Raw genomic sequence first — 21,643 nt, 5'->3', positions numbered from 1 at the left:
ATTTGAACCGACACCTCCACACACTTAATCAAGCACTTTAGACCACTCAGCCTGACAACACGTTTGTTAAATGTCTCGATGGGATCGACACATGGCCCTGCCGTTGCTATGCCTAACTTTAATTGATTTCAATCATGGCTTTACATGCAGCACCTACAGTTTGTGTGGGATAATGCCACTTGTAAAACAACGGATTAGGTGACCGAGTGGTTAAGGCGATGGACTGCTAATCCATTGTGCTCTGCATGCATCGGTTTGAATCCCATCCTCATCGAGCAACCCAAAAAATCAGTACTTCTTTATGGCACTGTAAGATTTTGACTTAAGCAAACATTGGTAAGATGGCCGACTGCCACCGCAACAGCATAGAACTTGGTATCTGAGTGGTGAAGGCGAAGAACTACCTGTGTAGATTGGAAAACCAACCTCTTCGCAATTGTTTTTTTTATTTCTTCTCTTGCATGGCCCCACATGAATATAGAATCCCTGCACACTCCTAGAGCGACTGATAAGATTCAGGTATTGAAGAATAGCTTTACCAAGGGCAACCTCAACGGTGGGATTTGAACCGACACCTCCACACACTTAATCAAGCACTTTAGACCACTCAGCCTGACAACACATTTGTTAAATGTCTCGATGGGATCGACACATGGCCCTGCCATTGCTAAGCCTAACTTTCATTGATTTGAATCATGGCTTTACATGCAGCACCTACAGTTTGTGTGGGTTACTGCCACTTGTATAACAATGGATGAGGTGGCCGAGTGGTTAAGGCGATGGACTGCTAATACATTGTGCTCTGCATGAATGGGTTAGAATCCCATCCTCATCGAGCAACCAAAAAAATCAGTACTTCTTTATGGCACTGTAAGATTTTGACTTAAGCAAACATTGGTAAGATGGGCGACTGCCACCGCAACAGCACAGAACTTGGTATCTGAGTGGTGAAGGCGAAGAACTACATGTGTAGATTGGAAAACCAACCTCTTCGCAAATGTTTTTTATTTCTTCTCTTGCATGGCCCCACATGAATATAGAATCCCTGCACACTACTAGAGCAACTGATAAGATTCAGGTATTGAAGAATAGCTTTACCAAGGGCAACCTCAACGGTGGGATTTGAACCGACACCTCCACACACCCAATTGTGGGATTACATGCAGCAACTACAGTTTGTAGAGGCAACTGCAACTTGTATACCAACGGATGAGGAGGCCGAGTGGTTAAGGTGATGGACTGCTAATCCAATGGGCTTGAATCCCATCCTCATCGAGCAACCAAAAAATTCAGTACTTCTTTATGGCACTGTAAGGTTTTGACTTACGCAAACATTGGTAAGATGGCCGACTGCAACAGCACAGAACGTGGTATCTGAGTGGTGAAGGCGAAGAACTACATGTATAGATTGGAAAACCAACCTCTTCGCAAATGTTTTTTTTATTTCTTCACTTGCACTGCCCACATGAATATAGAATCCCTGCACACTCCTAGAGCGACTGATAAGATTCAGGTATTGAAGAATAGCTTTACCAAGGGCAACCTCAATGGTGGGATTTGAACCGACACCTCCACACACTTAATCAAGCACTTTAGACCACTCAGCCTGACAACACATTTGTTAAATGTCTCGATGGGATCGACACATGGCCCTGCCGTTGCTATGCCTGACTTTAATTGATTTCAATCATGGCTTTACATGCAGCACCTACAGTTTGTGTGGGATAATGCCACTTGTAAGCCAATGGATGAGGTGGCCGAGTGGTTAAGGCGATGGACTGCTAATCCATTGTGCTCTGCATGCATGGGCTCGAATCCCATCCTCATCGAGCAACCAAAAAAATCAGTACTTCTTTATGGCACTGTAAGATTTTGACTTAAGCAAACATTGGTAAGACGGCCGACTGCCACCGCAACAGCACAGAACTTGGTATCTGAGTGGTGAAGGCGAAGAACTACATGTGTAGATTGGAAAACCAACCTCTTCGCAACTGTTTTTTATTTCTTCTCTTGCATGGCCCCACATGAATATAGAATCCCTGCACACTCCTAGAGCAACTGATTAGATTCAGGTATTGAAGAATAGCTTTACCAAGGGCAACCTCAACGGTGGGATTTGAACCGACACCTCCACACACCCTATCGTGGGATTACATGCATCAACTACAGATTGTAGGGGCAACTGCCACTTGTATACCAATGGATGAGGTGGCTGAGTGGTTAAGGCGATGGACTGCTAATCCTTTGTGATCTGCATGCATGGGTTTGAATCCCATCCTCATTGAGCAACCCAAAAAAATCAGTACTTCTTTATGGCACTGTAAGATTTTGACTCACGCAAACATTGGTAAGATGGCCGACTGTCACCGCAACAGCACAGAACTTGGTATCTGACTGGTGAAGGCGATGAACTACATGTGTAGATTGGAAAACCAACCTTTTCACAATTGTTTTTTTTATTTCTTCTCTTGCATGGCCCCACATGAATATAGAATCCCTGCACACTCCTAGAGCGACTGATAAGATTCAGGTATTGAAGAATAGCTTTACCAAGGGCAACCTCAACGGTGGGATTTGAACCGACACCTCCACACACTTAATCAAGCACTTTAGACCACTCAGCCTGACAACACGTTTGTTAAATGTCTCGATGGGATCGACACATGGCCCTGCCGTTGCTATGCCTAACTTTAATTGATTTCAATCATGGCTTTACATGCAGCACCTACAGTTTGTGTGGGATAATGCCACTTGTAAAACAACGGATTAGGTGACCGAGTGGTTAAGGTGATGGACTGCTAATCCATTGTGCTCTGCATGCATGGGTTCGACTCCCATCCTCATCGAACAACCCAAAAAAACAGTACTTTTTTATGGCACTGTAAGATTTTGACTTACGCAAACATTGGTAAGATGGCCGACTGTCACCGCAACAGCACAGAACTTGGTATCTGAGTGGTGAAGGCGATGAACTACATGTGTAGATTGGAAAACCAACCTCTTCGCAATTGTTTTTTTTATTTCTTCTCTTGCATGGCCCCACATGAATATAGAATCCCTGCACACTCCTAGAGCGACTGATAAGATTCAGGTATTGAAGAATAGCTTTACCAAGGACAACCTCAACGGTGGGATTTGAACCGACACCTCCACACACTTAATCAAGCACTTTAGACCACTCAGCCTGACAACACATTTGTTAAATGTCTCGATGGGATCGACACATGGCCCTGCCGTTGCTATGCCTAACTTTCATTGATTTCAATCATGGCTTTACATGCAGCACCTACAGTTTGTGTGGGATACTGCCTCTTGTATAACAATGGATGAGGTGGCCGAGTGGTTAAGGCGATGGACTGCTAATACATTGTGCTCTGCATGAATGGGTTAGAATCCCATCCTCATCGAGCAACCAAAAAAATCAGTACTTCTTTATGGCACTGTAAGATTTTGACTTAAGCAAACATTGGTAAGATGGCCGACTGCCACCGCAACAGCACAGAACTTGGTATCTGAGTGGTGAAGGCGAAGAACTACATGTGTAGATTGGAAAACCAACCTCTTCGCAAATGTTTTTTATTTCTTCTCTTGCATGGCCCCACATGAATATAGAATCCCTGCACACTCCTAGAGCGACTGATAAGATTCAGGTATTGAAGAATAGCTTTGCCAAGGGCAACCTCAACAGTGGCATTTGAACCGACACCTCCACACACTTAATCAAGCACTTTAGACCACTCAGCCTGACAACACATTTGTTAAATGTCTCGATGGGATCGACACATGGCCCTGCCGTTGCTATGCCTAACTTTAATTGATTTCAATCATGGCTTTACATGCAGCACCTACAGTTTGTGTGGGATACTGCCACTTGTATAACAATGGATGAGGTTGCCGAGTGGTTAAGGCGATGGACTGCTAATCCATTGTGCTCTGCATGCATGGGTTTGAATCCCATCCTCAGCGAACAACCCAAAAAACCAATACTTTTTTATGGCACTGTAAGATTTTGACTTACGCAAACATTGGTAAGATGGCCGACTGCCACCGCAACAGCACAGAACTTGGTATCTGAGTGGTGAAGGCGAAGAACTACATGTGTAGATTGGAAAACCAACCTCTTCGCAACTGTTTTTTATTTCTTCTCTTGCATGTCCCCACATGAATATAGAATCCCTGCACACTCCTAGAGCGACTGATAAGATTCAGGTATTGAAGAATACCTTTACCAAGGGCAACCTCAACAGTGGGATTGGAACCGACACCTCCACACACTTAATCAAGCACTTTAGACCACTCAGCCTGACAACACATTTGTTAAATGTCTCGATGGGATCGACACATGGCCCTGCCGTTGCAATGCCTAACTTTCATTGATTTCAATCATGGCTTTACATGCAGCACCTACAGTTTGTGTGGGATACTGCCACTTGTATAACAATGGATGAGGTGGCCGAGTGGTTAAGGCGATGGACTGCTAATACATTGTGCTCTGCATGCATGGGTTGGAATCCCATCCTCATCGAGCAAACAAAAAGATCAGTACTTCTTTATGGCACTGTAAGATTTTGACTTACGCAAACATTGGTAAGATGGCCGACTGCCACCGCAACAGCACAGAACTTGGTATCTGAGTGGTGAAGGCGAAGAACTACATGTGTAGATTGGAAAACCAACCTCTTCGCAAATGTTTTTTATTTCTTCTCTTGCATGGCCCCACATGAATATAGAATCCCTGCACACTCTTAGAGCAACTGATAAGATTCAGGTATTGAAGAATAGCTTTACCAAGGGCAACCTCAACGGTGGGATTTGAACCGACACCTCCACACACCCTATCGTGGGATTACATGCAGCAACTACAGATTGTAGGGGCAACTGCCACTTGTATACCAACGGATGAGGTGGCTGAGTGGTTAAGGCGATGGACTGCTAATCCATTGTGATCTGCATGCATGGGTTTGAATCCCATCCTCATTGAGCAACCCAAAAAAATCAGTACTTCTTTATGGCGCTGTACGATTTTGACTTACGCAAACATTGGTAAGATGGCCGACTGTCACCGCAACAGCACAGAACTTGGTATCTGAGTGGTGAAGGCGATGAACTACATGTGTAGATTGGAAAACCAACCTTTTCACAATTGTTTTTTTAATTTCTTCTCTTGCATGGCCCCACATGAATATAGAATCCCTGCACACTCCTAGAGCGACTGATAAGATTCAGGTATTGAAGAATAGCTTTACCAAGGGCAACCTCAACGGTGGGATTTGAACCGACACCTCCACACACTTAATCAAGCACTTTAGACCACTCAGCCTGACAACACGTTTGTTAAATGTCTCGATGGGATCGACACATGGCCCTGCCGTTGCTATGCCTAACTTTAATTGATTTCAATCATGGCTTTACATGCAGCACCTACAGCTTGTGTGGGATAATGCCACTTGTAAAACAACGGATTAGGTGACCGAGTGGTTAAGGTGATGGACTGCTAATCCATTGTGCTCTGCATGCATGGGTTCGAATCCCATCCTCATCGAGCAACCAAAAAAATCAGTGCTTCTTTATGGCACTGTAAGATTTTGACTTAAGCAAACATTGGTAAGATGGCCGACTGCCACCGCAACAGCACAGAACTTGGTATCTGAGTGGTGAAGGCGAAGAACTACATGTGTAGATTGGAAAACCAACCTCTTCGCAAATGTTTTTTTATTTCTTCTCTTGCATGGCCCCACATGAATATAGAATCCCTGCACACTCCTAGAGCGACTGATAAGATTCAGGTATTGAAGAATAGCTTTACCAAGGGCAACCTCAACAGTGGGATTTGAACCGACACCTCCACACACTTAATCAAGCACTTTAGACCACTCAGCCTGACAACACATTTGTTAAATGTCTCGATGGGATCGACACATGGCCCTGCCGTTGCTATGCCTAACTTTAATTGATTTTAATCATGGCTTTACATGCAGCACCTACAGTTTGTGTGGGATAATGCCACATGTATAACAATGGATGAGGAGGCCGAGTGGTTAAGGCGATGGACTGCTAATCCATTGTGCTCTGCATGCATGGGTTCGAATCCCATCCTCATCGAACAACCCAAAAAAAACAGTACTTTTTTATGGCACTGTAAGATTTTGACTTACGCAAACATTGGTAAGATGGCCGACTGTCACCGCAACAGCACAGAACTTGGTATCTGAGTGGTGAAGGCGATGAACTACATGTGTAGATTGGAAAACCAACCTCTTCGCAATTGTTTTTTTTATTTCTTCTCTTGCATGGCCCCACATGAATATAGAATCCCTGCACACTCCTAGAGCGACTGATAAGATTCAGGTATTGAAGAATAGCTTTACCAAGGGCAACCTCAACGGTGGGATTTTAACCGACACCTCCACACACTTAATCAAGCACTTTAGACCACTCAGCCTGACAACACATTTGTTAAATGTCTCGATGGGATCGACACATGGCCCTGCCGTTGCTATGCCTAACTTTCATTGATTTCAATCATGGCTTTACATGCAGCACCTACAGTTTGTGTGGGATACTGCCTCTTGTATAACAATGGATGAGGTGGCCGAGTGGTTAAGGCGATGGACTGCTAATACATTGTGCTCTGCATGAATGGGTTAGAATCCCATCCTCATCGAGCAACCAAAAAAATCAGTAGTTCTTTATGGCACTGTAAGATTTTGACTTAAGCAAACATTGGTAAGATGGCCGACTGCCACCGCAACAGCACAGAACTTGGTATCTGAGTGGTGAAGGCGAAGAACTACATGTGTAGATTGGAAAACCAACCTCTTCGCAAATGTTTTTTATTTCTTCTCTTGCATGGCCCCACATGAATATAGAATCCCTGCACACTCCTAGAGCGACTGATAAGATTCAGGTATTGAAGAATAGCTTTACCAAGGGCAACCTCAACAGTGGGATTTGAACCGACACCTCCACACACTTAATCAAGCACTTTAGACCACTCAGCCTGACAACACATTTGTTAAATGTCTCGATGGGATCGACACATGGCCCTGCCGTTGCTATGCCTAACTTTAATTGATTTTAATCATGGCTTTACATGCAGCACCTACAGTTTGTGTGGGATAATGCCACATGTATAACAATGGATGAGGAGGCCGAGTGGTTAAGGCGATGGACTGCTAATCCATTGTGCTCTGCATGCATGGGTTCGAATCCCATCCTCATCGAACAACCCAAAAAAACAGTACTTTTTTATGGCACTGTAAGATTTTGACTTACGCAAACATTGGTAAGATGGCCGACTGTCACCGCAACAGCACAGAACTTGGTATCTGAGTGGTGAAGGCGATGAACTACATGTGTAGATTGGAAAACCAACCTCTTCGCAATTGTTTTTTTTATTTCTTCTCTTGCATGGCCCCACATGAATATAGAATCCCTGCACACTCCTAGAGCGACTGATAAGATTCAGGTATTGAAGAATAGCTTTACCAAGGGCAACCTCAACGGTGGGATTTGAACCGACACCTCCACACACTTAATCAAGCACTTTAGACCACTCAGCCTGACAACACATTTGTTAAATGTCTCGATGGGATCGACACATGGCCCTGCCGTTGCTATGCCTAACTTTAATTGATTTTAATCATGGCTTTACATGCAGCACCTACAGTTTGTGTGGGATAATGCCACATGTATAACAATGGATGAGGAGGCCGAGTGGTTAAGGCGATGGACTGCTAATCCATTGTGCTCTGCATGCATGGGTTCGAATCCCATCCTCATCGAACAACCCAAAAAAACAGTACTTTTTTATGGCACTGTAAGATTTTGACTTACGCAAACATTGGTAAGATGGCCGACTGTCACCGCAACAGCACAGAACTTGGTATCTGAGTGGTGAAGGCGAAGAACTACATGTGTAGATTGGAAAACCAACCTCTTCGCAAATGTTTTTTATTTCTTCTCTTGCATGGCCCCACATGAATATAGAATCCCTGCACACTCCTAGAGCGACTGATAAGATTCAGGTATTGAAGAATAGCTTTACCAAGGGCAACCTCAACGGTGGGATTTGAACCGACACCTCCACACACCCAATTGTGGGATTACATGCAGCAACTACAGTTTGTAGAGGCAACTGCAACTTGCATACCAACGGATGAGGTGGCCGAGTGGTTAAGGTGATGGACTGCTAATCCAATGGGCTTGAATCCCATCCTCATCGAGCAACCAAAAACATCAGTACTTCTTTATGGCACTGTAAGATTTTGACTTACGCAAACATTGGTAAAATGGCCGACTGCAACAGCACAGAACTTGGTATCTGAGTGGTGAAGGCGAAGAACTACATGTATAGATTGGAAAACCAACCTCTTCGCAAATGTTTTTTATTTCTTCTCTTGCATGGCCCCACATGAATATAGAATCCCTGCACACTCTTAGAGCAACTGATAAGATTCAGGTATTGAAGAATAGCTTTACCAAGGGCAACCTCAACGGTGGGATTTGAACCGACACCTCCACACACCCTATCGTGGGATTACATGCAGCAACTACAGATTGTAGGGGCAACTGCCACTTGTATACCAACGGATGAGGTGGCTGAGTGGTTAAGGCGATGGACTGCTAATCCATTGTGATCTGCATGCATGGGTTTGAATCCCATCCTCATTGAGCAACCCAAAAAAATCAGTACTTCTTTATGGCGCTGTACGATTTTGACTTACGCAAACATTGGTAAGATGGCCGACTGTCACCGCAACAGCACAGAACTTGGTATCTGAGTGGTGAAGGCGATGAACTACATGTGTAGATTGGAAAACCAACCTTTTCACAATTGTTTTTTTAATTTCTTCTCTTGCATGGCCCCACATGAATATAGAATCCCTGCACACTCCTAGAGCGACTGATAAGATTCAGGTATTGAAGAATAGCTTTACCAAGGGCAACCTCAACGGTGGGATTTGAACCGACACCTCCACACACTTAATCAAGCACTTTAGACCACTCAGCCTGACAACACGTTTGTTAAATGTCTCGATGGGATCGACACATGGCCCTGCCGTTGCTATGCCTAACTTTAATTGATTTCAATCATGGCTTTACATGCAGCACCTACAGCTTGTGTGGGATAATGCCACTTGTAAAACAACGGATTAGGTGACCGAGTGGTTAAGGTGATGGACTGCTAATCCATTGTGCTCTGCATGCATGGGTTTGAATCCCATCCTCATCGAGCAACCAAAAAAATCAGTGCTTCTTTATGGCACTGTAAGATTTTGACTTAAGCAAACATTGGTAAGATGGCCGACTGCCACCGCAACAGCACAGAACTTGGTATCTGAGTGGTGAAGGCGAAGAACTACATGTGTAGATTGGAAAACCAACCTCTTCGCAAATGTTTTTTTATTTCTTCTCTTGCATGGCCCCACATGAATATAGAATCCCTGCACACTCCTAGAGCGACTGATAAGATTCAGGTATTGAAGAATAGCTTTACCAAGGGCAACCTCAACAGTGGGATTTGAACCGACACCTCCACACACTTAATCAAGCACTTTAGACCACTCAGCCTGACAACACATTTGTTAAATGTCTCGATGGGATCGACACATGGCCCTGCCGTTGCTATGCCTAACTTTAATTGATTTTAATCATGGCTTTACATGCAGCACCTACAGTTTGTGTGGGATAATGCCACATGTATAACAATGGATGAGGAGGCCGAGTGGTTAAGGCGATGGACTGCTAATCCATTGTGCTCTGCATGCATGGGTTCGAATCCCATCCTCATCGAACAACCCAAAAAAAACAGTACTTTTTTATGGCACTGTAAGATTTTGACTTACGCAAACATTGGTAAGATGGCCGACTGTCACCGCAACAGCACAGAACTTGGTATCTGAGTGGTGAAGGCGATGAACTACATGTGTAGATTGGAAAACCAACCTCTTCGCAATTGTTTTTTTTATTTCTTCTCTTGCATGGCCCCACATGAATATAGAATCCCTGCACACTCCTAGAGCGACTGATAAGATTCAGGTATTGAAGAATAGCTTTACCAAGGGCAACCTCAACGGTGGGATTTTAACCGACACCTCCACACACTTAATCAAGCACTTTAGACCACTCAGCCTGACAACACATTTGTTAAATGTCTCGATGGGATCGACACATGGCCCTGCCGTTGCTATGCCTAACTTTCATTGATTTCAATCATGGCTTTACATGCAGCACCTACAGTTTGTGTGGGATACTGCCTCTTGTATAACAATGGATGAGGTGGCCGAGTGGTTAAGGCGATGGACTGCTAATACATTGTGCTCTGCATGAATGGGTTAGAATCCCATCCTCATCGAGCAACCAAAAAAATCAGTAGTTCTTTATGGCACTGTAAGATTTTGACTTAAGCAAACATTGGTAAGATGGCCGACTGCCACCGCAACAGCACAGAACTTGGTATCTGAGTGGTGAAGGCGAAGAACTACATGTGTAGATTGGAAAACCAACCTCTTCGCAAATGTTTTTTATTTCTTCTCTTGCATGGCCCCACATGAATATAGAATCCCTGCACACTCCTAGAGCGACTGATAAGATTCAGGTATTGAAGAATAGCTTTACCAAGGGCAACCTCAACAGTGGGATTTGAACCGACACCTCCACACACTTAATCAAGCACTTTAGACCACTCAGCCTGACAACACATTTGTTAAATGTCTCGATGGGATCGACACATGGCCCTGCCGTTGCTATGCCTAACTTTAATTGATTTTAATCATGGCTTTACATGCAGCACCTACAGTTTGTGTGGGATAATGCCACATGTATAACAATGGATGAGGAGGCCGAGTGGTTAAGGCGATGGACTGCTAATCCATTGTGCTCTGCATGCATGGGTTCGAATCCCATCCTCATCGAACAACCCAAAAAAACAGTACTTTTTTATGGCACTGTAAGATTTTGACTTACGCAAACATTGGTAAGATGGCCGACTGTCACCGCAACAGCACAGAACTTGGTATCTGAGTGGTGAAGGCGATGAACTACATGTGTAGATTGGAAAACCAACCTCTTCGCAATTGTTTTTTTTATTTCTTCTCTTGCATGGCCCCACATGAATATAGAATCCCTGCACACTCCTAGAGCGACTGATAAGATTCAGGTATTGAAGAATAGCTTTACCAAGGGCAACCTCAACGGTGGGATTTGAACCGACACCTCCACACACTTAATCAAGCACTTTAGACCACTCAGCCTGACAACACATTTGTTAAATGTCTCGATGGGATCGACACATGGCCCTGCCGTTGCTATGCCTAACTTTAATTGATTTTAATCATGGCTTTACATGCAGCACCTACAGTTTGTGTGGGATAATGCCACATGTATAACAATGGATGAGGAGGCCGAGTGGTTAAGGCGATGGACTGCTAATCCATTGTGCTCTGCATGCATGGGTTCGAATCCCATCCTCATCGAACAACCCAAAAAAACAGTACTTTTTTATGGCACTGTAAGATTTTGACTTACGCAAACATTGGTAAGATGGCCGACTGTCACCGCAACAGCACAGAACTTGGTATCTGAGTGGTGAAGGCGAAGAACTACATGTGTAGATTGGAAAACCAACCTCTTCGCAAATGTTTTTTATTTCTTCTCTTGCATGGCCCCACATGAATATAGAATCCCTGCACACTCCTAGAGCGACTGATAAGATTCAGGTATTGAAGAATAGCTTTACCAAGGGCAACCTCAACGGTGGGATTTGAACCGACACCTCCACACACCCAATTGTGGGATTACATGCAGCAACTACAGTTTGTAGAGGCAACTGCAACTTGCATACCAACGGATGAGGTGGCCGAGTGGTTAAGGTGATGGACTGCTAATCCAATGGGCTTGAATCCCATCCTCATCGAGCAACCAAAAACATCAGTACTTCTTTATGGCACTGTAAGATTTTGACTTACGCAAACATTGGTAAAATGGCCGACTGCAACAGCACAGAACTTGGTATCTGAGTGGTGAAGGCGAAGAACTACATGTATAGATTGGAAAACCAACCTCTTCGCAAATGTTTTTTTTATTTCTTCACTTGCACTGCCCACATGAATATAGAATCCCTGCACACTCCTAGAGCGACTGATAAGATTCAGGTATTGAAGAATAGCTTTACCAAGGGCAACCTCAATGGTGGGATTTGAACCGACACCTCCACAAACCTAATCAAGCACTTTAGACCACTCAGCCTGACAACACATTTGTTAAATGTCTCGATGGGATCGACACATGGCCCTGCCGTTGCTATGCCTAACTTTAATTGATTTCAATCATGGCTTTACATGCAGCACCTACAGTTTGTTTGGGAAACTGCCACTTCAATACCAACGGATGAGGTGGCCGAGTGGTTAAGGTGATGGACTGCTAATCCATTGTGCTCTGCATGCATGGGATCGAATCCCATCCTCATTGAGCAACCAAAAAAAACAGTACTTCTTTATGGCACTGTAAGATTTTGACTTACGCAAACATTGGTAAGATGGTCGACTGCCACCGCAACAGCACAGAACTTGGTATCTGAGTGGTGAAGGCGATGAACTACACGTGTAGATTGGAAAACCAACCTCTTCGCAATTGTTTTTTTTATTTCTTCTCTTGCATGGCCCCACATGAATATAGAATCCCTGCACACTCCTAGAGCGACTGATAACATTTACATTACATTTACATTTAAGTCATTTAGCAGACGCTCTTATCCAGAGCGACTTACAAATTGGTGCATTCACCTTATGATATCCAGTGGAACAACCACTTTACAATAGTGCATCTAAATCTTTTAAGGGGGGGGGGGGCGTTAGAAGGATTACTTTATCCTATCCTAGGTATTCCTTAAAGAGGTGGGGTTTCAGGTGTCTACGGAAGGTGGTGATTGACTCCGCTGTCCTGGCGTCGTGAGGGAGCTTGTTCCACCATTGGGGTGCCAGAGCAGCGAACAGTTTTGACTGGGCTGAGCGGGAACTGTGCTTCCTCAGAGGTAGGGGGGCCAGAAGGCCAGAGGTGGATGAACGCAGTGCCCTTGTTTGGGTGTAGGGCCTGATCAGAGCCTGAAGGTATGGAGGTGCCGTTCCCTTCACAGCTCCGTAGGCAATCACCATGGTCTTGTAGCGGATGCGAGCTTCAACTGGAAGCCAGTGGAGAGAGCGGAGGAGCGGGGTGACGTGAGAGAACTTGGGAAGGTTGAATACCAGACGGGCTGCGGCGTTCTGGATGAGTTGTAGGGGTTAAATGGCACAGGCAGGGAGCCCAGCCAACAGCGAGTTGCATTAATCTAGACGGGAGATGACAAGTGCCTGGATTAGGACCTGCGCCGCTTCATGTGTGAGGCAGGGTCGTACTCTGCGAATGTTGTAGAGCATGAACCTACAGGACCGGGTCACCGCCTTGATGTTAGTGGAGAACGACAGGGTGTTGTCCAGGATCACGCCAAGGTTCTTAGCCTCTTGGGGCTAGGTGGGACGCTAGCGTGCCACCCGTGGTGCACTCCATCAACAGCAGGTGCATTTCAAGAGCGGCAAATTTGAATCCAAATAAATGTCAAAATTCAAATTTTTCAAAAATACAACTATTTTACACCATTTGAAAGATAAACATGTCCTTAATCTAACCACGTTTTACGATTTCAAAAAGGTTTTACGGCGAAAGCATAAATTTAGAGTATGTTAGGACAGTACATTTACAAGAGTTGTGTGTAATGTTTTGTCAAGTCAAAGACAGGGTCACCAAAACCATAAAACCAGCTAAAATGATGCACTAACCTTTTACAATCTCCATCAGATGACACTCCTAGTACATTATGTTAGACAATGCATGCATTTTTAGTTCTATCAAGTTCATATTTATATCCAAAAACAGCGTTTTACTATGGCATTGATGTTGAGGAAATCGTTTCCCTCCAATAACCGGCAGTCAAGTCAGCGTCACAAATTAAATAATTAAAATTAGAAAACATTGGTAAAATATTATATTGTCATTTAAAGAATTATAGATTTACATCTCTTGAACGCAATCAACTTGCCAGATTTAAAAATAACCTTACTGGGAAATCACACTTTGCAATAATCTGAGCACTGCGCCCAGAAAAATACGCGTTGCGATACAGACTAGACGTCATGTTGGGGAGATCTAAAATCGAAAATACTATGTAAATAATCCATTACCTTTGATTCTCTTCATCAGATGTCACTTCCAGGTATCACAGGTCCATAACGAATGTAGTTTTGTTCAAAAAAGCTCATCATTTATGTCCAAAAATCTCCGTCTCGTTAGCACATGATGTAAGCCAGCCGGACTTCTCGTCATGAACGAGGGGAAAAAATATATTTCCGTTCGTTCAAACATGTCAAACGTTGTATAGCATAAATCATTAGGGCCTTTTTTAACCAGAACATGAATAATATTCAAGGTGGACGAATGCATACTCTTTTATAACGTATTGGAACGAGGGTACCCAACATGAACTCGTGCGCCAGGTGTCTAATGGGACATCATCGTTCCATGGCTCTTGTTCGGTCAGATCTCCCTCCAGAAGACTCAAAACACTTTGTAAAGGCTGGTGACATCTAGTGGAAGCAATAGGAAGTGCCAAAATATTCCTAAGCCCCTGTGTTTTTCAATGGGATAGGTTTAAAGTCAATACAACACATCAGGTATCCACTTCCTGTCAGAAAATGTCTCAGGGTTTTGCCTGCCAAATGAGTTCTGTTATACTCACAGACACCATTCAAACAGTTTTAGAAACTTTAGAGTGTTTTCTATCCATATATAATAAGTATATGCATATTCTAGTTACTGGGTAGGATTAGTAACCAGATTAAATCGGGTAAAAAAAAAATATCCAGACGTGCAAATGCTGCCCCCTAGCCCCAACAGGTTAGCACTCTCCGAGGAGGACACAAGGGAGTTGTCAACCGTGATGGCGAGATCATGGAACGGGCAGTCCTTCCCCGGGAGGAAGAGCAGCTCCGTCTTGCCGAGGTTCAACTTGAGGTGGTGATCCGTCATCCACACTGATATGTCTGACAGACATGCAGAGATGCGATTCGCCGCCTGGTTATCAGAAGGGGGAAAGGAGAAGATTAATTGTGTGTCGTCTGCATAGCAATGATAGGAGAGACCATGTGAGGATATGACAGAGCCAAGTGACATGGTGTATAGCGAGAATAGGAGAGGGCCTAGAACAGAGCCCTGGGGGACACCAGTGGTGAGAGCGCATGGTATTGAGACAGATTCTCGCCACGCCACCTGGTAGGAGCGACCTGTCAGGTAGGACGCAATCCAAGCGTGGGCCGCGCCGGAGATGCCCAACTCGGAGAGGGTGGAGAGGAGGATCTGATGGTTCACAGTATCAAAGGCAGCAGATAGGGCTAGAAGGATGAGAGCAGAGGAGAGAGAGTTAGCTTTAGCAGTGCGGAGAGCCTCCGTGACACAGAGAAGAGCAGTCTCAGTTGAATGCCCAGTCTTGAAACCTGACTGATTAGGATCAAGAAGGTCATTCTGAGAGAGATAGCAGGAGAGCTGGCCAAGGACGGCACGTTCAAGAGTTTTGGAGAGAAAAGAAAGAAGGGATACTGGTCTGTAGTTGTTGACATCGGAGGGATCGAGTGTAGGTTTTTTCAGAAGGGGTGCAACTCTCGCTCTCTTGAAGACGGAAGGGACGTAGCCAGCGGTCAAGGATGAGTTGATGAGCGAGGTGAGGTAGGGGAGAAGGTCTCCGGATATGGTCTGGAAAAGAGAGGAGGGGATAGGGTCAAGTGGGCAGGTTGTTGGGCGGCCGGCCGTCACAAGACGCGAGATTTCATCTTGAGAGAGAGTGGAGAAAGAGGTCAAAGCACAGGGTAGGGCAGTGTGAGCAGGACTAGCGGTGTCGTTTGACTTAGCAAACGAGGATCGGATATCGTCAACCTTCTTTTCAAAATGGTTGACGAAGTCATCCGCAGAGAGGGAGGAGGGGGGGGGAGGGGGAGGAGGATTCGGGAGGGAGGAGAAGGGAGCAAAGAGCTTCCTAGGGTTAGAGGCAGATGCTTGGAATTTAGAGTGGTAGAAAGTGGCTTTAGCAGCAGAGACAGAAGAGGAGAATGTAGAGAGGAGGGAGTGAAAGGATGCCAGGTCCGCAGGGAGGCGAGTTTTCCTCCATTTCCGCTCGGCTGCCCGGAGCCCTGTTCTGTGAGGTCGTGGTGAGTCATCGAGCCACGGAGCAGGAGGGGAGGACCGAGCCGGCCTGGAGGATAGGGGACAGAGAAAATCAAAGGATGCAGAAAGGGAGGAGAGGAGGGTTGAGGAGGCAGAATCAGGAGATAGGTTGGAGAAGGTTTGAGCAGAGGGAAGAGATGATAGGATGGAAGAGGAGAGAGTAGCGGGAGAGAGAGACCGAAGTTTGGGACGGCGCAATACCATCCGTGTAGGGGCAGAGTGAGAAGTGTTGGATGAGAGCAAGAGGGAAAAGGATACAAGGTAGTGGTCGGAGATTTGGAGGGGAGTTGCAATGAGATTAGTGGAAGAACAGCATCTAGTAAAGATGAGGTCAAGCGTATTGCCTGCCTTGTGAGTAGGGGGGGAAGGTGAGAGGGTGAGGTCAAAAGAGGAGAGGAGTGGAAAGAAGGAGGCAGAGAGGAATGAGTCAAAGGTAGACGTGGGGAGGTTAAAGTCACCCAGAACTGTGAGAGGTGAGCCATCCTCAGGAAAGGAACTTATCAAGGCGTCAAGCTCATTGATGAACTCTCCAAGGGAACCTGGAGGGCGATAAATGATAAGGATGTTAAGCTTGAAAGGGCTGGTAACTGTGACAGCATGGAATTCAAATGAGGAGATAGACAGATGCCTAAGCCCACAGTCCCTTGATCGGCCACTTGAGAAAGGCGATAATGTGTTTCAGCCTGGGGCTGGGATGATGACATTCTGTTTTTTCCCGGGCTCTGAGAGCCTATGGAAGACGTAGGAAGTGTCACGTTAGAGCAGAGATCCTTTGTAATTGAATGAGATGGCAAAGAAGTTCAAGAAATGGTCAGACAGGCCACTTCCTGTAAAGGAATCTCTCAGGTTTTGACCTGCCATTTGAGTTCTGTTATACTCACAGACACCATTCAAACAGTTTTAGAAACTTTGGAGTGTTTTCTATCCAAAGCCAATAATTATATGCATATTCTAGTTACTGGGCAGGAGTAGTAACCAGATTAAATCGGGTACGTTTTTTATCCAGCCGTGAAAATTCTGCCCCCTAGCCATAACAGGTTAATAACTTCCTTTTTCTTTTCCCCCTCTGCTCGCTTCCTCGCTTCGGCCAACCACACCGTCGCTGTCTCCAACCCCTCTACTCGCTGTTTGTCCACATTCTCTCCACATGCCTTATGAATCTGTCTTACTATTAGTCCCAACTTTTCTACATCCAATCTTCCATCAAATCCATACTTCTTTCTCCACTTTGGACCAAAGTAAATATTTATTTTATCTCTTAATTCCATGTATCGCTCATTTCCCGTTAATTCCCGCACCTTCTTTGAGGATTTGCCACCCATGGTTATCCAATAACTATCGTTGTTATTATGCTTTTTCTCACAATCTGTGTGTACTTACTATTAATCTCTATGTGTGTGCTATTTACCGTAACCTAGAATTTTTGAATAATTATTTGTATGGATCCTGACATATTATTTATATCTCACATGAATACGACCATAAGTTATACTTGTTTCCCGGTCGTTTCTCGCGACTGAACAATATATCTATCTCTCACGCAACTAATTATCTTCTTATTCTATGTGTGTGCTTTTAAAATTATAAGTCAATTTAAAACTTCTATGTGTATCACAATCAGTGTTTTTGTCACTCCTCTATCTATGTGTGTGTGCTTCCTCCTTCCATAGAATAGTCAGACCAAGTTTTGCGCCCTGTTAGATCCCGACTAACCTCCCCACTAATATACTCTAGATGAGTTATCCGTTAGATCTCAGTACATTAGCCCGCCTAACGTATATTGACCAATTTAACGCTTAGGCCTCAACATTAGATAGTTTACATTGGTAGTGGCCACAGATACCTAGGGTCATTACGGACCCCCGCTACGTTGCCTAGGATGGCTCTATACCCAATTCCTCTCTTCCAATTGCATAGAATACTGCCTATATCAGGGTTCTCTAACCAATTTCCTAAAGACAGGTCACCAGGTTAGTATGCCCTACCGGGAACGGATATTTTGGCGTTTAACACCTAGACTGCACTAACTTCCTTCTCCACTCCATGCAATCATACAGGTATTATTCCCCAAATCCGCATAAATAAAGATTTACTGACCTTTGTCTTGTAGGCTGGGAAAAGCAATGTAGGTTGGATTCCGTCACCATCCCTGGTGACCGTAGATATTTACCGGCCTGTTATGGAACCCCAATTTCAGGGGAGAGGTCTTTGATTCACAAGTCAATGACCCGCCTGTGCACGGTTTTCGGCGTGTTACCTTAGGAAGACAGGGACAGATGTTGGATTCGGCTCGGAGGACCAATTGTTACGCGAATTAAGTTATCAATGTTCTTAAACCGAACTTCAATTAAAGTACTCAGTCTGCCCAGAGTGTGTAAGATTCTGGTTGAATGAAGCAGACGGATAGACAGCCCACAAGGGTCAAAACGTTTATTTAAAAAAAAAAAGTTTTTACATTTTAGCAGACGCCCTTATCCAGAGTGACTTACAGTAGTGAATACATACATCACAGGGAAGGCACACATTTATGAGAGCTCTGAAAATCCTTACAATGTACAAAGCCTTTTATATTAACACACACACACACACACACACACACACACACACACACACACACACACACACACACACACACACACACACACACACACACACACACACACACACACAAACTTACATCAGTAGAGAACTCCACCCAGCTTTAGGCGGCTGTATTTTTCCACAGTACCCAGACCACCTGTCTCCTTATCTTTTGCCAGCCTAACTGTTCCCAGGCCGTTGTTTCTCTCCCCAACTTAAGGAGGCCTCTTCTCCTGTTCCTTTCCCAAGGTCGTCTTATCAACTCTGCCTCCCTCGTTTTGAAGTGGTACCAGTGTCTTACTCACACACAGTATTGCAATATAGTTTTTAACCCATTATTATAGCCTTATTTCGAATACATTTCAACAGGTTATAAGGTTTCTGAGTGAAATCATTTAGTAAACCTTTAATCATATAATTTCCATTACAGATGGAAATTTCAATCTTTTTGCTTTTCTAATAACCAATTTCAGTATTCATGCAAGTGACTGATTGAACGAATCCTCACTATTAGTATCTGCAATTTGGCAGTACGCCCAGATCCTTGTTTTGAGAATGAAAGATTTCTCAGTTTCAAGTTCTCAGCTTAGAGAGAAGAAGCCATGTGATGTATTGGTCAGTTACATGCATGACCCAGTGTTGGTCGGTCACATGTATGAATCAAACATTAATGATGAATTACTTATGAATGATGAATAAGCTAAATCATGCAAATATAACATGAGAGACCTGATTGACATGTGTACTTGGTTGGTTGGAACCTCTCCAGCACGCTGATAATAAAGAATGATTAATTTAAGATTGACTTCAAGTGTCCCTGTGTAGAATTTCTATGACAATCGCAAACAGTTTTAGAGACTGACGGCAGGGTCTGGTAGTACTCCAGTCCCAGCAACATCAGACTGTTTTAGAGACTGACAGACAGGGTCTGGTCAAATCAAATCAAATATTATTGGTCACATACACATGGTTAGCAGATGTTAATGCGAGTGTAACAAAATGCTTGTGGTTCTGGTCCCAACAGTGTAGTATTATCTAACAAGTAATCTAACAATATCACAACAACTACCTTATGCACACAAATGTAAAGGGATGGAATAAGAATATGTACATATAAATATATGGATGAGCGATGGCAGAGCGGCATAGGCAAGCTGCAATAGATGGTATAAAATACAGTATATACATATGAGATGAGTAATGTAACATATGTAAATATTATTAAAGTGGCATTTTTTAAAGTGACTAGTGATCCATTTATTAACGTGGCCAATGATTTGAGTCTATATGTAGGCAGCAGCCTCTCCGTGTTAGTGATGGCTGTTTAATAAATCTTCTTACGGCTATGCCCCTTTTTTCTCAATTTCCACCTGACTGACGTGCCCAAAGTAAACTAACTGCCTGTTGCTCAGGCCCTGAAGCCAGGATATGCATATACTTACCATTGGAAATAAAACAATTTGAAGTTTGTAGAAATGTTAAAATAATGTAGGAGAATATAACACAATAGATATGGTAAGAGAAAATCCAAAGAAAAAAACAACTGGATTTTTTTTGAGAGACCATGCTCCTACAATGGAAAGTATAGCGGCATACTGAATTCTAGCTCCCAGGATGCAATTCCAGTGGCTTCCACAGGGTGTCAGCAGTCTATGTTCAACGTTTCAGGCTTGTAACTTCCGAAACGTATAAGAAATATCAGTTTTGGAAATTAGTGGAAATTAGTGTTTCGGCGCGCCATGAAGACAAGACGCACCTGCTAAAATCGGTTTCCAATTGAACATACTTCTTTCCATAAGAAATATTATAGTTTGATTACATTTTAGGGTATCTGAGGAGTAAATAGAAATGTATTTTGACTTGTTGAAACCAAGTTTAGGGGTAGATTTTCAGATTCCTTTCTCTTTACATGGAATGAGTGGATTACTCAAATCGATGGCGCCAACTAAACAGAGTTTTTGGGATATAAAGAAGGATTTTATCTAACAAAATTACACTACATGTTATAGCTGGGACCCTTTGGATGACAAATCAGAGGAAGATTTTGAAAAAGTAAGTGAATATTTCATCGCTATTTGTGAATTTATGAAACCTGTGCAAGTGTAAATATATTTTGATGTGGGGTGCCATCCTCAAACAATCACATGGCATGCTTTCTCTGTAATAGCTACTGCAAATCAGACAGTGCAGTTAGATTAACAAGAATTTAAGCTTTCAACCGATATAAGACACTTGTATGTACCTAAACGTTTAATATCCATCATTTTTATGATTATTTATTTGAATTGCGCGCCCTCCAGTTTCGCTAGCGGGACGCCTAGCCCTAAGAAGTTTTAACAGTCTGATGGCCTTCAGATAAAAGTGATTTTTCAATGTGGATAGGGGCGTGCTCCCTTTGCTGTTTCCTGAAGTCCATAATCAGCTCCTTTGTTTGTTGCCATTGAGTGAGAGGTTATTTTCCTTGCACCACTCTCCCAGGTCCCTCACCTCCTCCCTGTAGGCTATCTTGTCATTGTTGGTAATCAGACCTACTACTGTTGTGTCATCTGCAAACTTGATGATTGAGTTGGAGGTGTGCGTGGCCACGCAGTCATGGGTGAACAGGGAGTACAGGAGGGGGCTGAGCACGCAGCTTTGTGGGGCCTCTGTGTTGAGGATTCAAGTTGTGGAGGTGTTGTTTCCTACCTTCACCACCTGGGGGCAGCCCTTCAGGAAGTTCAGGGCCTAGTTGCACAGGGTGGGGTTCAGACCCAGGGCCCTGAGCTTAATTCTGAACTTGGATGGTACTATGGTGTTGAATGCTGAGCTATAGTCA

At 44.0% G+C, this 21,643-nt stretch overlaps 19 non-coding genes across 19 annotated transcripts; all 19 read left to right on the top strand.

Moving 5' to 3' along the window:
- The first annotated feature begins 753 nt into the window (after positions 1 to 753).
- Positions 754 to 835, top strand: trnas-gcu (transfer RNA serine (anticodon GCU)). Its single transcript has one exon. It is a non-coding gene; the product is annotated as a tRNA-Ser (tRNA).
- A 912-nt stretch (positions 836 to 1,747) lies between these two features.
- On the top strand, positions 1,748 to 1,829 carry trnas-gcu (transfer RNA serine (anticodon GCU)). Its single transcript has one exon. It is a non-coding gene; the product is annotated as a tRNA-Ser (tRNA).
- A 935-nt stretch (positions 1,830 to 2,764) lies between these two features.
- trnas-gcu (transfer RNA serine (anticodon GCU)) lies at positions 2,765 to 2,846 on the top strand. Its single transcript has one exon. It is a non-coding gene; the product is annotated as a tRNA-Ser (tRNA).
- Positions 2,847 to 3,325: 479 nt separating this feature from the next.
- On the top strand, positions 3,326 to 3,407 carry trnas-gcu (transfer RNA serine (anticodon GCU)). The gene has a single exon. It is a non-coding gene; the product is annotated as a tRNA-Ser (tRNA).
- A 477-nt stretch (positions 3,408 to 3,884) lies between these two features.
- On the top strand, positions 3,885 to 3,966 carry trnas-gcu (transfer RNA serine (anticodon GCU)). Its single transcript has one exon. It is a non-coding gene; the product is annotated as a tRNA-Ser (tRNA).
- Positions 3,967 to 4,443: 477 nt separating this feature from the next.
- trnas-gcu (transfer RNA serine (anticodon GCU)) lies at positions 4,444 to 4,525 on the top strand. The gene has a single exon. It is a non-coding gene; the product is annotated as a tRNA-Ser (tRNA).
- A 373-nt stretch (positions 4,526 to 4,898) lies between these two features.
- Positions 4,899 to 4,980, top strand: trnas-gcu (transfer RNA serine (anticodon GCU)). Its single transcript has one exon. It is a non-coding gene; the product is annotated as a tRNA-Ser (tRNA).
- Positions 4,981 to 5,460: 480 nt separating this feature from the next.
- trnas-gcu (transfer RNA serine (anticodon GCU)) lies at positions 5,461 to 5,542 on the top strand. The gene has a single exon. It is a non-coding gene; the product is annotated as a tRNA-Ser (tRNA).
- Positions 5,543 to 6,020: 478 nt separating this feature from the next.
- trnas-gcu (transfer RNA serine (anticodon GCU)) lies at positions 6,021 to 6,102 on the top strand. The gene has a single exon. It is a non-coding gene; the product is annotated as a tRNA-Ser (tRNA).
- Positions 6,103 to 6,582: 480 nt separating this feature from the next.
- trnas-gcu (transfer RNA serine (anticodon GCU)) lies at positions 6,583 to 6,664 on the top strand. The gene has a single exon. It is a non-coding gene; the product is annotated as a tRNA-Ser (tRNA).
- Positions 6,665 to 7,141: 477 nt separating this feature from the next.
- On the top strand, positions 7,142 to 7,223 carry trnas-gcu (transfer RNA serine (anticodon GCU)). Its single transcript has one exon. It is a non-coding gene; the product is annotated as a tRNA-Ser (tRNA).
- A 479-nt stretch (positions 7,224 to 7,702) lies between these two features.
- On the top strand, positions 7,703 to 7,784 carry trnas-gcu (transfer RNA serine (anticodon GCU)). The gene has a single exon. It is a non-coding gene; the product is annotated as a tRNA-Ser (tRNA).
- Positions 7,785 to 8,591: 807 nt separating this feature from the next.
- Positions 8,592 to 8,673, top strand: trnas-gcu (transfer RNA serine (anticodon GCU)). The gene has a single exon. It is a non-coding gene; the product is annotated as a tRNA-Ser (tRNA).
- A 480-nt stretch (positions 8,674 to 9,153) lies between these two features.
- trnas-gcu (transfer RNA serine (anticodon GCU)) lies at positions 9,154 to 9,235 on the top strand. Its single transcript has one exon. It is a non-coding gene; the product is annotated as a tRNA-Ser (tRNA).
- Positions 9,236 to 9,713: 478 nt separating this feature from the next.
- On the top strand, positions 9,714 to 9,795 carry trnas-gcu (transfer RNA serine (anticodon GCU)). Its single transcript has one exon. It is a non-coding gene; the product is annotated as a tRNA-Ser (tRNA).
- Positions 9,796 to 10,275: 480 nt separating this feature from the next.
- trnas-gcu (transfer RNA serine (anticodon GCU)) lies at positions 10,276 to 10,357 on the top strand. Its single transcript has one exon. It is a non-coding gene; the product is annotated as a tRNA-Ser (tRNA).
- Positions 10,358 to 10,834: 477 nt separating this feature from the next.
- Positions 10,835 to 10,916, top strand: trnas-gcu (transfer RNA serine (anticodon GCU)). Its single transcript has one exon. It is a non-coding gene; the product is annotated as a tRNA-Ser (tRNA).
- A 479-nt stretch (positions 10,917 to 11,395) lies between these two features.
- trnas-gcu (transfer RNA serine (anticodon GCU)) lies at positions 11,396 to 11,477 on the top strand. The gene has a single exon. It is a non-coding gene; the product is annotated as a tRNA-Ser (tRNA).
- Positions 11,478 to 12,389: 912 nt separating this feature from the next.
- Positions 12,390 to 12,471, top strand: trnas-gcu (transfer RNA serine (anticodon GCU)). The gene has a single exon. It is a non-coding gene; the product is annotated as a tRNA-Ser (tRNA).
- Positions 12,472 to 21,643: the final 9,172 nt, after the last annotated feature.

The sequence above is a fragment of the Salmo salar genome, chromosome 04, assembly GCF_965601325.2.
Source record: "Salmo salar chromosome 04, fSalSal1, whole genome shotgun sequence".
NCBI lineage: Eukaryota > Metazoa > Chordata > Actinopteri > Salmoniformes > Salmonidae > Salmo > Salmo salar.
This window is presented reverse-complemented; position numbering and strand designations above follow the sequence as displayed.